General features: G+C 38.5%; 1 protein-coding gene across 1 annotated transcript in view; it reads left to right on the forward strand.

Annotated features, from left to right (window-relative positions):
* Nucleotides 1–6,599: 6,599 nt before the first annotated feature.
* Nucleotides 6,600–12,932, forward strand: part of LOC135201288 (uncharacterized) — a 15,663-nt gene continuing 9,330 nt past the window's right edge. The window contains exons 1-2 of the mRNA XM_064230157.1: nucleotides 6,600–6,692; nucleotides 7,401–7,531. The gene's annotated coding sequence lies outside the window, so the exon portion shown is untranslated. The remainder of the gene's footprint in view (nucleotides 6,693–7,400; nucleotides 7,532–12,932) is intronic.

Genomic DNA, 12,932 nt, shown 5'->3' on the forward strand with positions numbered 1-12,932 from the left:
ATATCTAAACACTTCAATATAGGCATTGATCATTCTAATTCCTCTTTAGAAAAATGGTCATTTCTTGTCACTCGCTTAGACCTATACAGTGTTCTTTCAAGTTGTAATCCGATAATACGAGTTACATCTTCAGAAACTCAAATTCCAGTAATATGAAAAAAAGCATATCTATGAAACAAATAAATGTAAACGGAGAAATAACTTACTCAAGGCTAAATTCATCAATAGGTAAAGGAACATTCATACTAGGAACACATATTGGACAATCGGCCGAAGAATAACTTACTGACGGAATCGATATCCGACGCTGAGCTGTAAACAATTGCATATAAGCTGAGAGAGTCGGAGAGAGGGGGCAGTGATCAAGATGGGCTGGTTAGGAGTAATCGCTTGCGCGAAATTGTATCTGCTTGTCATCGGTAAGGTTGCCCTTTTTCTCTAGTTAATATTTACCTTTGAAAACTACGTGATATACATAGATATAACGGTACATTCATATATCACTTCCAGGGAGGATTCAGTTATTCGGTATCTTGAAGATGGAGGCGGAGGCAGACTGTTCTCTGACAGCTTGGAAACAAAGATTTTTTTTTTTTTTTTTTTTTTTTTTTTTAGCCTGCCGTTTCATTCAGGTCCTCTATGAAAGTATAAGTTTCATGAAATACCCAGTCTTAGATATGGGTCGCTTTAGCTTGTGTGAGTATTCACTCACCTTTTCTGTTCACCTAGTGCTTGAATTTCATTTACTTATTGAAGACTTACTTTACATCGCCTCCTTTCATACTCTTGTATTCATAGATTTGAGCAAAGCAACAGGTGCTTTTGTTGGCCAATTCTGCATTTTTTCTTTTTGGGGGTTGAAGTCTATGAAAACTTTCCTTTTTTTTTTTTGCAGCTAACGAAATGCCACCTAAATGTACGAAAACGAGTTAACTAGAGTAAGTCAGTATGTTTTGATATATTAGAATCGTCATCAATTTATTGCTATTATTAGAAGAGCTGAATGATGCCAGCTCCAGTAGGGAAAGCAACCCATTCAAGAAAAGGAAATTGGCGCCTGAAAAAATAAACTTTGAAATAGAAATAACGTAGAAAAACGGTAAAGATAAATAACATCAGGTCAAGTCAGCAATAAAGATACAATAATTAAGACAAATAACAGTTAGATTATGAATTGAAACCCCACTTAACCTGACTAACAAAAACAAAAAAAAACGTTGGCACCAAGTTTGAACTAAATCGTGTGATTTCCAGTAGTTGCAATTCTATCACTCGTTCCGAAGACCGAACAATTCTCCTTTTTTCCGGAGTGGTCCTTCAAGTGAATTTGTGAAGTTAGAAATGAAATTCATTTTCGTAAATATTAAATTATATATATATATATATATATATATATATATATATATATATATTATATATATATATATATATATATATTTATATATATATATATATATATATATATATATATATATATATATATACGAGAACTGTAAAAGAAATGTAGTAAAAGTGAATGACGTCATCCTGTACGCTATTCAAGTATTCCAGAACACCATTGGGCGTCAACATTAAGCTATTTAAGTCCAATTACTCCAGTACACCTGGTGGCACAGATCAACAGTAATGCCCCTCCATTCCTTTGCTTAACATTCCTAGGCAAATATTAATGTTCATCATTCTCCCACTACAGAGTAGTTTTGTTCCCATACAACATCTACTTCATTTCATGTAGTTCCCTCATTTGACTCATTGTGGCCTGAGATGGTTGAAACCCAAAAGAGCTAGTCCTAAAATACGTTGTATTTTTTTTAGAAATAATTTTTCTGTAATGTTTAACATGCACATTACTTTTTTTTTTTTTTTTTTTAATTTTTCATTCTAATAGATAAATCATGAATATCCTATTCTAAAATTCCTATATCTTTAACTCAACGCGAAACACCTTTATCAGACTTTTTTAGGCTCTTCCATTGACCTTTCCTAAAACAACCCCAACAACAAGAATTACAAGAACAACAACAACAAAGTAGTTTGTAGGCTTTCCCACCGAATAACCGAATAATCTAAAACCTGTAGTAATTGTGTTTGGCTTTAAATCTGGCTTTAAATCTGGCTTTAAATCTGGGTGCTCCTGTGTCAAAATTCGAAAGACTTCTTATAAGGTTCCTTTGTTTTATTTGTCAGCAAGATGTAAACACATGCAAATAAATATTCACGTTTAATAACGTGGATCGTATATAGCTGATAAAATAATTGTGTAACCATTTTGAATGTACCGTCACACATCCAGTGTGTAGCAGTTGCTAGTTGGTCTAGCATCCTTATACTTGCGTTGCGAATATTAGTAGTTTATGGGAATCACTGGCATCATCACTAAGTAAAAAGTTTTCTTTATTATTCACTTTAGTAATTGTTTTAAAATCTTCAGGTAAACTGATTTCTGAGATTGCTTCTAGTTCGTGAAAATAAGCTTCGTTTTTTTCATGCCTTTCCAAAGTGCATTTCTTTTTGGCATAGAAGACGCCGTTTCACAATCAATATTTTGGGTTACGTTAGCTGTGATTCTTGGTTTCGCAATTAATATTTGGGTTACGTTAGCTGTGATTCTTAGCTTTTTCCTGTAGCAGTTGGGTGCATGTGAATGCTTTTCAGCTAAAATGACATCAGTATCATCTCTGTAATCAACCGCGGTTATAGCTGTTCTTATATAGCCTTTGATAACTCATCTCCAATTTTACGTTTCCTTATTGGTCTTATTCTTCCGATAAATATATCCCTCGTGACGTATTTGTTCACTTCCTTTTTGTGATTTTATTACTTTCATGCTGAAGGGTTATATTAATTAAAATAATTACAACCAACAGACTTGGATAAGCTAGCACAACCAGAATGAAGTCCAAATCACAAGACAACTATTGTCAAACTACAATATAAATCTTGAACTATGTTAGAGTTGCCGGTTGTGATAATGGATTTGTTAAAAGATATAATGTGCAATTTCCACGTATGTAGTACAGATTTAACTGCTGATTTAGAACTAGTTATTTTGTCCCACTAGCTATTTTAGAACTAGCTATTTCAGAACTAGCTCTTTTGGGGGTAGCTCTTTTTCCAGCTATTTTGGAACTACTAGCTCTTTTGGGACTAGCTCTCTCTTAGGACCATCTCTTTTTCCGAAGCCTCCTTTTACACCCAACCCGTCAGTTATTTCCATATACTATTCCTGTCAGGGCTAAAAGTTGATTGCAATTATTCTAATTGCTTCTTGCAAACAACCTACCTCGCCATACATGTTCTAAATTATTCACAATACACATCTTTCCATCACATTTTGACTCTCAAACTGGTTGCGTAACTGATCCATAATGAGCTTTTGATCTATGGCTTGGTCTTGCCTAAGCAAACAAGGTCTCCGTCCTCTGATGTTTATTGTCATTCCTTTACCGCTCCGAAAAATACTTTGCACACACACAAACACACACTTCTTCAGTCGATTGACTGCCCCTCACACACACACACAACACACACACACATATATATATGTATATATATATATATATATATATATATATATATATATATTATGATATATATATATGTGATATATATATGTATGTATGTATATATATATATATATAGATAGATAGATAGATAGATAGATAGATAGATAGATAGAAAGATATACTATATATGCAACTGTAATAGCCACAATGCCCTCTTAACTTCTCTCATTCTTTACTCTTTTTTTGGATGCGCTTGTCACTACAAAGCCAGAAGATCCAAGTTCAAAGAAATTTGAAGAAGAAATTGTGATGTCCGGTCCTGGGAAACGAACCCAGGTTCAATAATCACAAAGAGGTCAGGTCGGCAACGTGACCTCTTTGTGGATTATTGGACCTGGTTTCGTTTCCCAGGACCGGACATCACAATTTCTTCAAATTCTTTGAACTTGGATCTTCTGGCCTTGTAGTGACAAGCGTATCCAAAAAAGAACAAAGAATTCAAGAAGTCAAGAGGGCATTGTGGCTATTACAATTGCATATGTATCTGGTAAAAAAGTTACCAGTTGATTCTACATATATATATAATATATATATATATATATATATATATATATATATATATATATATCCTCACCTACTTTTTTGCTTCATATACCTCCTTGTAACCCCTTACAGTTCACACCAGACTATGAAGGCCTGTTGAGACTTGTAATAATTCATTTGAACGAAGTCTCTACATTGATTCTATTCAAGAGATTGGCAAATAATTCAGGAAGTTTGACTTATGATCCTTCCGACATGAACTAATGACCGGAATAAACGTTCTCTATATTACCATTGATTATCGAAGAGCTAGTGACACTAGTGGTTTGCAATCCATTTAACTTCAAAAGGAATGACCTAAACCAAAAGCCATTATTGTTCATTATAACTTTGTACACACAAGACACGTCGTGACACTTTTTCCTGATAGATTTTTGAAGAGGGGTGGGGCGGCAGCTCATTGTTTGCAGATATTTACCTTGAGCTGAGTTTGCGACTGTGAAGACATAGGAAGTTATTAGGGCACTTTTCAAAGCGGGGTTTCACGTTGACAAAAGTTACACTTCCAGCGAAGATTCCCTTTGGGGTATGTGGTAATTTTTTTTTTTTTTTACTTAGAAAAGCCATCTTTGAGAAAGAATTAAATAATGTTACCCTCCTCCCAGAAGACATTTCTATTCCCTTCACTGGATTTATGGGCATTGGTTGAGTGAGAAAAAGTTACTTACTTTTGGAGGGAGAGAGAGACCGAGAGAGGTGGGGGAGGAGAAGGAGTGGTTTTGGGAACATAACATCGAAACCTAATGTGTCCCTGTTGACCTAAGCAGGAAATCTGTACGTGGGAGTTGAACGACTATGGCATGCCGGAACTTAGAGGATGACAGTCATGGAAATAGAAACTGTCTCCCAAAACACTTATTTACAACAATATGGCTAACGCATCTTGAAGCCACTCCTGCCCTTAGGAGACTATACACACACACACACACACATACGTATATATATATATATATATATATATATATATATATATATAGATATATATATATATATATATATATATATATATATATATATGCATTAAGCTACAAATGTCCTTTAATATTCAATTCGCGCTACCACGGAATTAATATATTTTCATATATGTTAACCGAGGTAGAGCGAACTGGATATTAAAGGACATTTCCAGCTTAATGCATGTATATGAATCACGGTGATGTGATAAAAAATTCATATATGTATATATATACTATATATATATATATATATATATAAATATGTATATATTATATGGACATCCATTAAATTTTAACCTTATTTCTCCAGACCCTCTCATACCCGATCTAAAATCGAACCTCTCTCTCTCTCTCTCTCTCTCTCTCTCTCTCTCTCTCGCTCTCTCTCTCTCTATCTCTCTCTCTCTCTCTCTCTCTCTCTTTAAAAGAAAATATGTATATACATATTTTCTTAAATAATGTGGTTAATATATAACCACATACATACATAAATGGATAGATATATGTATACGTTTCTGTCTGCCTGTGTTTGCATGTGCGAAACTGTATACATTAGTATACATGGCTTTAATAAATGCTACTTGAATCTTCAGTGTAAAGAATTCCAAAATTGACGTAATGGCAATTTAATCCTTCCTCTATTTCTAGAGTCCTGCGATTCCCTCTTTATTTTCTAAAGAACAGCTATATTTATCCCCCTTTCCCGTCTTGGTTTGCCTTAAGCGAAACTAAATCACTAAATAGAAAAGTGTGACAAATATAAGCGCATTGCTTCTTAGATATTGTCAACAGCTTGATGGCAATTGCTGAACCGATCCGGTTCGGTTCATATTACCATGCAATATCATTGCACACAATGTTGTTTTGACAAACAAGGGTATTTCAACTTGAGACGAACTTCAGTCAGTCCCTTTTACATTCTATCGTATTTAGAATTGCATCTGACTAACATTCCAGTTTATTTGGCATTACTTCTTTCCTGATACTATAAAGTACTTTCACTCTTGTACAATGTTTCCTTTCGAACTTCACCCTGATTTATTGCCGCTCAAGAATACCTCGCCATGTTAGTCTTTTTTGTGCCCAAGATCCTTCCGTCGTTAAGTCTGATTCATCAGCGCCTCAGTGTCGTGGTTGGTATGGTATTTGTCTGCCACCTCGGTAGCCGCGAGTTCGATTCTCGGGCATTCCATTGAGGGGTCAGATATGTGTATTTCCGGTGATAGAAGTTCACTCTCGAGGTGGTTCGGAAGTCACGTAAAAACCGTTGGTCCCGTTGCTGAATAAACCACTGGTTCCATGCAACGTAAGAACACCATACATACAAACAACAATACAAACAATAAAGTCTGATTCGAGTTCTTGCGACAATAACCTTGCAACAGAAAGGATCGTGAGTCCTGCGACCAGCCCTCCCTTTCTTATCCAAATTCGGGACCTCAAAGGTGCACCGGCTCTCACCTCTATTCGAATATAATATCTAAATGAATTTGTTGAACATCTTAAATTGACCGGGTACTTCCATTGCAGGTCTTGCCGAGTTTGGGCATTACGGCGTTTGCAAGGCTTCTGAAAGCAACGAAAATGGCTCCAGAGATGACGACGGGCTGTCTAACACCTCAAGCAAGTGAGAAGTTCTGCGTAACAGTATGAGATTACTAATACTCCATTTTAAAGCTTTTTCCAATTGACATTGATTACACTATTTTTAATCTACTTTGTTACTAGCATTCCTTGAGTGTTATTCTTGTTCTCCTCATTGCTAACATTGCTTGAATATAACTAATCTCGTCTTAGTTGCTTAATTACATACCTACAAATTATTAACTTTTTAGTTGATATCATTCCTTGAATATGACCATTACTTTCCTTAGCTACAAGTATTCATTTAGTATGGCTGTTATTCCCCCAAGTTGTTAGCATTTCTTTGACATCATTATTACTCGAATTGAAACCAGTGCAATAAAATTATAGTTTACCCATTCAGTAAACGAAGTTTTCTATTCCGGTATGGAGGACTTCGTCTCATGTCTTATCAAACGCAGAAGTATGTCGATAGTGCTGTGCTGTAACACATTCATCATTACTTACAATATGAACAAAAATAAAAATATTTCTGCCGTTGTGTGGTTTGATCAATGCGTTGTCTCGATAAATACCAAACAAGGAAATGTTTTTGTAGTTATGTACTAAAATAAAGACAGAGAGCGTTACTATATCAAACATAGGAAAGTATCAGTTGAACGTGCGACGATAAACGCATTAAAAAATGAATATATCCTTTATAACGAGCAAATGAAACTCTAAAAACATTCCATTTCCTTCCCCCAACCAGGAGGCCGAGGAGAGAGGCCACAAAGTTGACGGAGGAATCAGTCGTGTACGACCTCGTTCCTTTCGGCGTTGAAGCCGATAATGTCACCAGGCTTCAAGTGGACAACCTCCAGGAGGCTTTGGGATTGCAAGGTGAGACATAAAAGAAGATAAATGTCCTCCGTTTAGGTGAGAATACATCGAGTTATTGAATACACCCCCTTAACCCTCACCCTACTAGGGTGGGGGGAGGCTATTTGTAATCCTCCATGTGTAAGGATCTCCCTCATTATATATGTATGTATTATAATTTCCTTTTACTCCTCAAGCCTCATTGTGACAGACTTACCATCTTTTTGGACGAAACTCTCTCTCTCTCTCTCTCTCTCTCTCTCTCTCTCTCTCTCTCTCTCTCTCTCAGATAGCTTCTCTTGTCCCTTTCCTCTAATAAAAATGTTCTAGCCACCGGCCCTCCCTCACCCCCTCGTCTCATTTTGACCCATTGCCATCATCTCTCTCTCTCTCTCTCTCAGATAGCTTCTTTTGTCCCTTTTATTTAATATACGAGTAAAAGTTCTAACCACCGCCCCTTCCCGCCCACCCCCCTCTCTCTCTCTCTCTCTCCCAGGTGGCTTATCTTGTCCATTTTATTAATAAAAGTTCTAACCCCCGTCCCTCCCCCACTCTCTCTCTCTCTCTCTCTCTCTCTCTCTCTCTCTCTCTCTCTTCGTTGGTTTCTCGTCTCATTTTGACCCATAGCCATCTCTCTCTCTCTCTCTCTCTCTCTCTCTCTCTCTCTCTCTCTCTCTCCTTGCGGGTTGCATCGTGATTCATTGCCATTTTTCCCTCGGGGAAGGACTTGGAATAATTTGCCTTAGTGTTCATTGTATGTAAATGTGTCATCAAACTTTCTGTCGCATTAGAGAACGAAAAAATAATATACAGATAAAAATATTGATAAATAACCTCTAGGAATCACTACGTTTCAGCAACGATCACAGTACTTTAGTAAAAATCGAGGAGAGAGAGAGAGAGAGAGAGAGAGAGAGAGAGAGAGAGAGAGGACAGTTTACAGTAAGAATTGTACTAGTTTGCTGATTATGCAAATATATTTTCAACTAAGCAAGACAGCTTGACTGAATAGTGGTCGTACACATGCATCAATTCCTGCAAACACGATTCACAATATTAATGAGCTGGAGGTAAAATACAAAATGAGAAACTTTAAGTTTTCGCCCACATTCTTAGAAAAAAATTACAAGAGAGCTATGCGAAAAGTATAGCTATATAAAAAAAAACATGTAGCTAAGTAATACTGCTCTGTATAATTGTATATATATATATATAAATATGTATATATGTGTGTGTGTGTTTGCGTGTGTGTGGGTGGATGGGTGGACATGTGCTCGCGTGTGTATGTGTAAATATGACAGCAGACTATGTATACATGCTAAGTACTCATGTTGACCTAAGGTCAACCACGCCCCATTTGATTATAGAGGCGCCTTGCGTAATCGTGCTCCTATATAGACCCTCAGTCAAGTTATCGTTATCGATAACTAGTTGAACCAGACCCCTCATTTATCTTTCTTAATTCTTACAAAGCTTGACCGAAAGGTTTCTTTTTAATATATGTATTAGATATTATTGAATATACTACAGGTCCTTGAAGGCTTGATTACTGAATGACCTGAAAATATTGAAGATTTGGACGAAATTTTTTCAGGGTTTTGTTTCAGATACTTATATACTTTTTGGTTTTAAATTAAACAGTCATTAGCGATATGTTTGGTTGCAAGGCCTTTCTATATTATCTGAAGGATTGGGCCATATGGGCTATTATTATTATTATTATTATTATTATTATTATTATTATTATTATTATTATTATTATTATTATTATCTTGGAAGAAGACCCTCTTTAAACAAATTCTGTTGAAAGAAGGCAGAATTCAGCAATTAATCTTATATATTTTCTTTTCTATTTTCCTGTTATTCGCTTCGTTGGCTCAGCGATAATTCTTAATATCCGGCCAATGTTCTTATTGGGAGAAATCTAAATAATGAACACTGGCCAATTGTTAAGCAGTATCGCTGAGCCAGAGAAGCGAGTAATAAAAAAATCGGAAAAGATAATATATAAGATTAATTCGCTGAATTCTGCCATTTAATTCATCAGTATTATTATTATTATTATTATTTTTTTTGTTAAAAATAACTGCTGCTTCAGCACTATTAATCTTATAAAGAGTCTTCTCTATCTTTCTGATGACGGCTTTCTCGTTGTTGCTTAGACTGGCGAGCAACGCACCAAAGGGCATGGTCAAATTCGGTTGAGTCATTTGATTTATTATTGCTTATACAATTCTTCTCTCTCTCTCTCTCTCTCTCTCTCTCTCTCTCTAACGCGACGTTTCCTCCTGATCGACAGGACATTATCAAGCGATAACTGCTGAGGGACTGAATTCCAGTGTTGTTTTGTTGTTTTTGATTTAGCTGACCTTGTGTCAGCACGGGCTCTTGCTCACAGAGCATCCAAGGTGACTACAGCCTCGGCTACCTTTACGGGAACGTGAAGACCCACAAGGAAGGCAACCCCCTACGTCCGATCATCAGCCAAACACCCGCCCCGACTTACGCTCTGGCCAAACGCCTTAATAAAATTCTGACCCCCTATATCCCCTCCAGGTACTGCCTCACCTCATCGGTGGAATTTTTGGAGAAGATCCGCGACTCCCCCGGTGCGGGAACCATGGCGTCCTTAGACGTTGAGTCCCTATTCACCAACGTCCCAGTCGACGAGACGATAGGGATCATCATGGAGCGGGTATATAGGAATCCCGATATGAGACCCCCTAACATCCCAGAAGACTCCTTAAGAACCCTGCTGGATATCTGTACGAAGAGAGCCCCTTTCACCACCCACCGAGGACAGATGTACCGCCAGAAGGACGGCGTAGCGATGGGGTCCCCCTTAGGAGTCCTCTTCGCTAACTTCTACATGGGAGAAGTGGAAGAAAAGGGTCTTCTCGCAACACAGATGTCCCCGCACATACGACGCTACATCGATGACATCTTCGTGCAAGCCGACTGCGAGGATGAGGTAGAAGCCCTTCGGCAGCAGTTCCTGCAGAACAGCGCACTCAACTTCACTGTCGAGTACAGCAGCAACGATCGGCTCCCCTTCCTCGACGTCCTTGTCACGAAGACGAATCAGAAGTTGGCGACGACCGTTTATACCAAAGCTACGAACCTCGGACTTTGTCTGAATGGTGATAGCGAGTCCTGCGCGGTTCAAGACCACCACCGTCAGGGCCTTCGTCAGGAGGGCCCTCTCGCACTGTTCCACGTGGGCAGGACACACACCTCGAACTCGACCGAGCATCCCGATGCTAATTAACAATGGGTACTCGAACAAACTCGTTAAACCGAGAAACTCGAGCCGCCCTTGACAAGTGGTACAGGACGGAAGGAAGAGAGAAGGAACATTCCGCCCCCGGAGGATATCAAACTTTTCTATAAAGCCTTCATGGCACCACCAATACAAGGAAGAAGAAGCCAGCCATGAAGAAAATAATAGAGGAACACGTCCGCCCCATGGAGGAAGGAAAGAGAGTGTCCCTCATTATTTACTACAAGAATCGGGCGTACGAAAGACCTCCTGATGAAGAACAACCCCTCCCCACCGGCAGGAGACCCCCTGAAGCGTCCAACGTCGTCTACCGATACGTATGCCCCCGCCCAAGGATGCCCTGGGATTTACATCGGCATGACGACGATGCGCCTGTCAAAAAAGGATTCCTGCCACGCCCAGGAGGGCGCCATTAGGCAGCACGCCCTTGCAGTACACCGCAGAAACATCACGAGAGACGACATCGTCAGGAATACTAAGATCATCGGGAGAGCACCTGACCCACGACGTCTGCGTCTCCTAGAAGCGCTGCTCATCCTCGATGAAAAGCCTCCCCTCAATACCACCCAAGAAGCGTTTCCTGATACCGACGTGTGTGAGGAGGACCACAACCCTCTCCCCTAACGAAAGTACCAGCGCGCATGGAACGAACACCAGACATGAGAACAATACCAGGGTGACGTCACGCAGGTAGAAGCCAATCAAGAGGCTCCCGGTGATACCCCCTACCTGAGACGGTCTGCAAGACTAGTCAACGCCCGCCGTATGAGTCACCTTCCCGGGAACCAATAAAAAACTCGACCTACCGGAGAGAAGTGCTCTGACCGTACTGGAGAGCTCGCAACACCACGATAAAAGGAGAAGGACTCGCCACTGGAACTTTTTTACGGGCTGCTCTGTGAGCAAGAGCCCGTGCTGACACAATGGTCAGCTAAATCAAAAACAACAACAACAACACTGGAATTCAGTCCCTCAGCAGTTATCGCTTGATAATGTCCTGTCGATCAGGAGGAAACGTCGCGTTAGAGAGAGAGAGAGAGAGAGAGAGAGAGAGAGAGAGAGAGAGAGAATTGTATAAGCAATAATAAATCAAATGACTCAACCGAATTTGACCATGCCCTTTGGTGCGTTGCTCGCCAGTCTAAGCAACAACGAGAAAGCCGTCATCAGAAAGATAGAGAAGACTCTTTATAAGATTAATAGTGCTGAAGCAGCAGTTATTTTTAACAAAAACATGTCTACGAGAGGGTCTCCTTCCGAAATATTATTATTATTATTATTATTATTATTATTATTATTATTATTATTATTATTATATTATTATTATTATTATTCACAGTGTCTACTGACTTGAAATTCAAGCTTTCATTGGATGTGGTGTTTATGAGAAATTCCTTAAATACACGAAGGTCAGAAGGTTCTAACCAAGACAAAGAAATACTTTGTTAAACTGCGAAGCATTGATTGCTAATGCTACGTCATGATGGCTGACAAACTGTACATTCAAAGGTAAATTCTGTCCAGGAGTGTATCGGCATCATCAAAGACTATCTTACCACCGGCATTACTTAATTAAGGTTCTTAGCAACGTACCTTCGGCCCCTAGCTGCAACCCCTTTCATTCCTTTTACTGTACCTCCGTTCATATTATCTTTCTTCCATCTCGCTATCCACCCTCTCCTAACAATTGATTCATAGTGCAACTGCTTTGAGGTTTTCCTCCTGTTACACCTTTCAAACCTACTAACTCTCAATTTCCTTTCCAGCGTTGAATGACCTCATAGGTCCCAGTGCTAGCGGTAGTCTTTGACAATACCGATTAATCAGGTGGAACTGAGCTTATCATTGATTTCATAATTGCTAACCGTCGTGACAAAGCGTGAGCAATCAATGCTTCGCAATTGAACGAAGCATTCGGTTTGGAGGAGGTGGCGGTTTGCTTAGAAAACTGCTGGTTGCTCTAAGGTGTTGTTAATGTGCGAGTTGTTTTGTTTTCTCATGTAACGTTTCTTTTGATTTTGCGATTTTGCGAAAGTGTGGTCTTGCATAATGTCGCTGTATATTATATATATATATATATATATATATATATATATATATATATATATATATATATATATAATAATACTAGATATATATATA

This window comes from Macrobrachium nipponense, chromosome 28 (assembly GCF_015104395.2).
Source record: "Macrobrachium nipponense isolate FS-2020 chromosome 28, ASM1510439v2, whole genome shotgun sequence".
NCBI lineage: Eukaryota > Metazoa > Arthropoda > Malacostraca > Decapoda > Palaemonidae > Macrobrachium > Macrobrachium nipponense.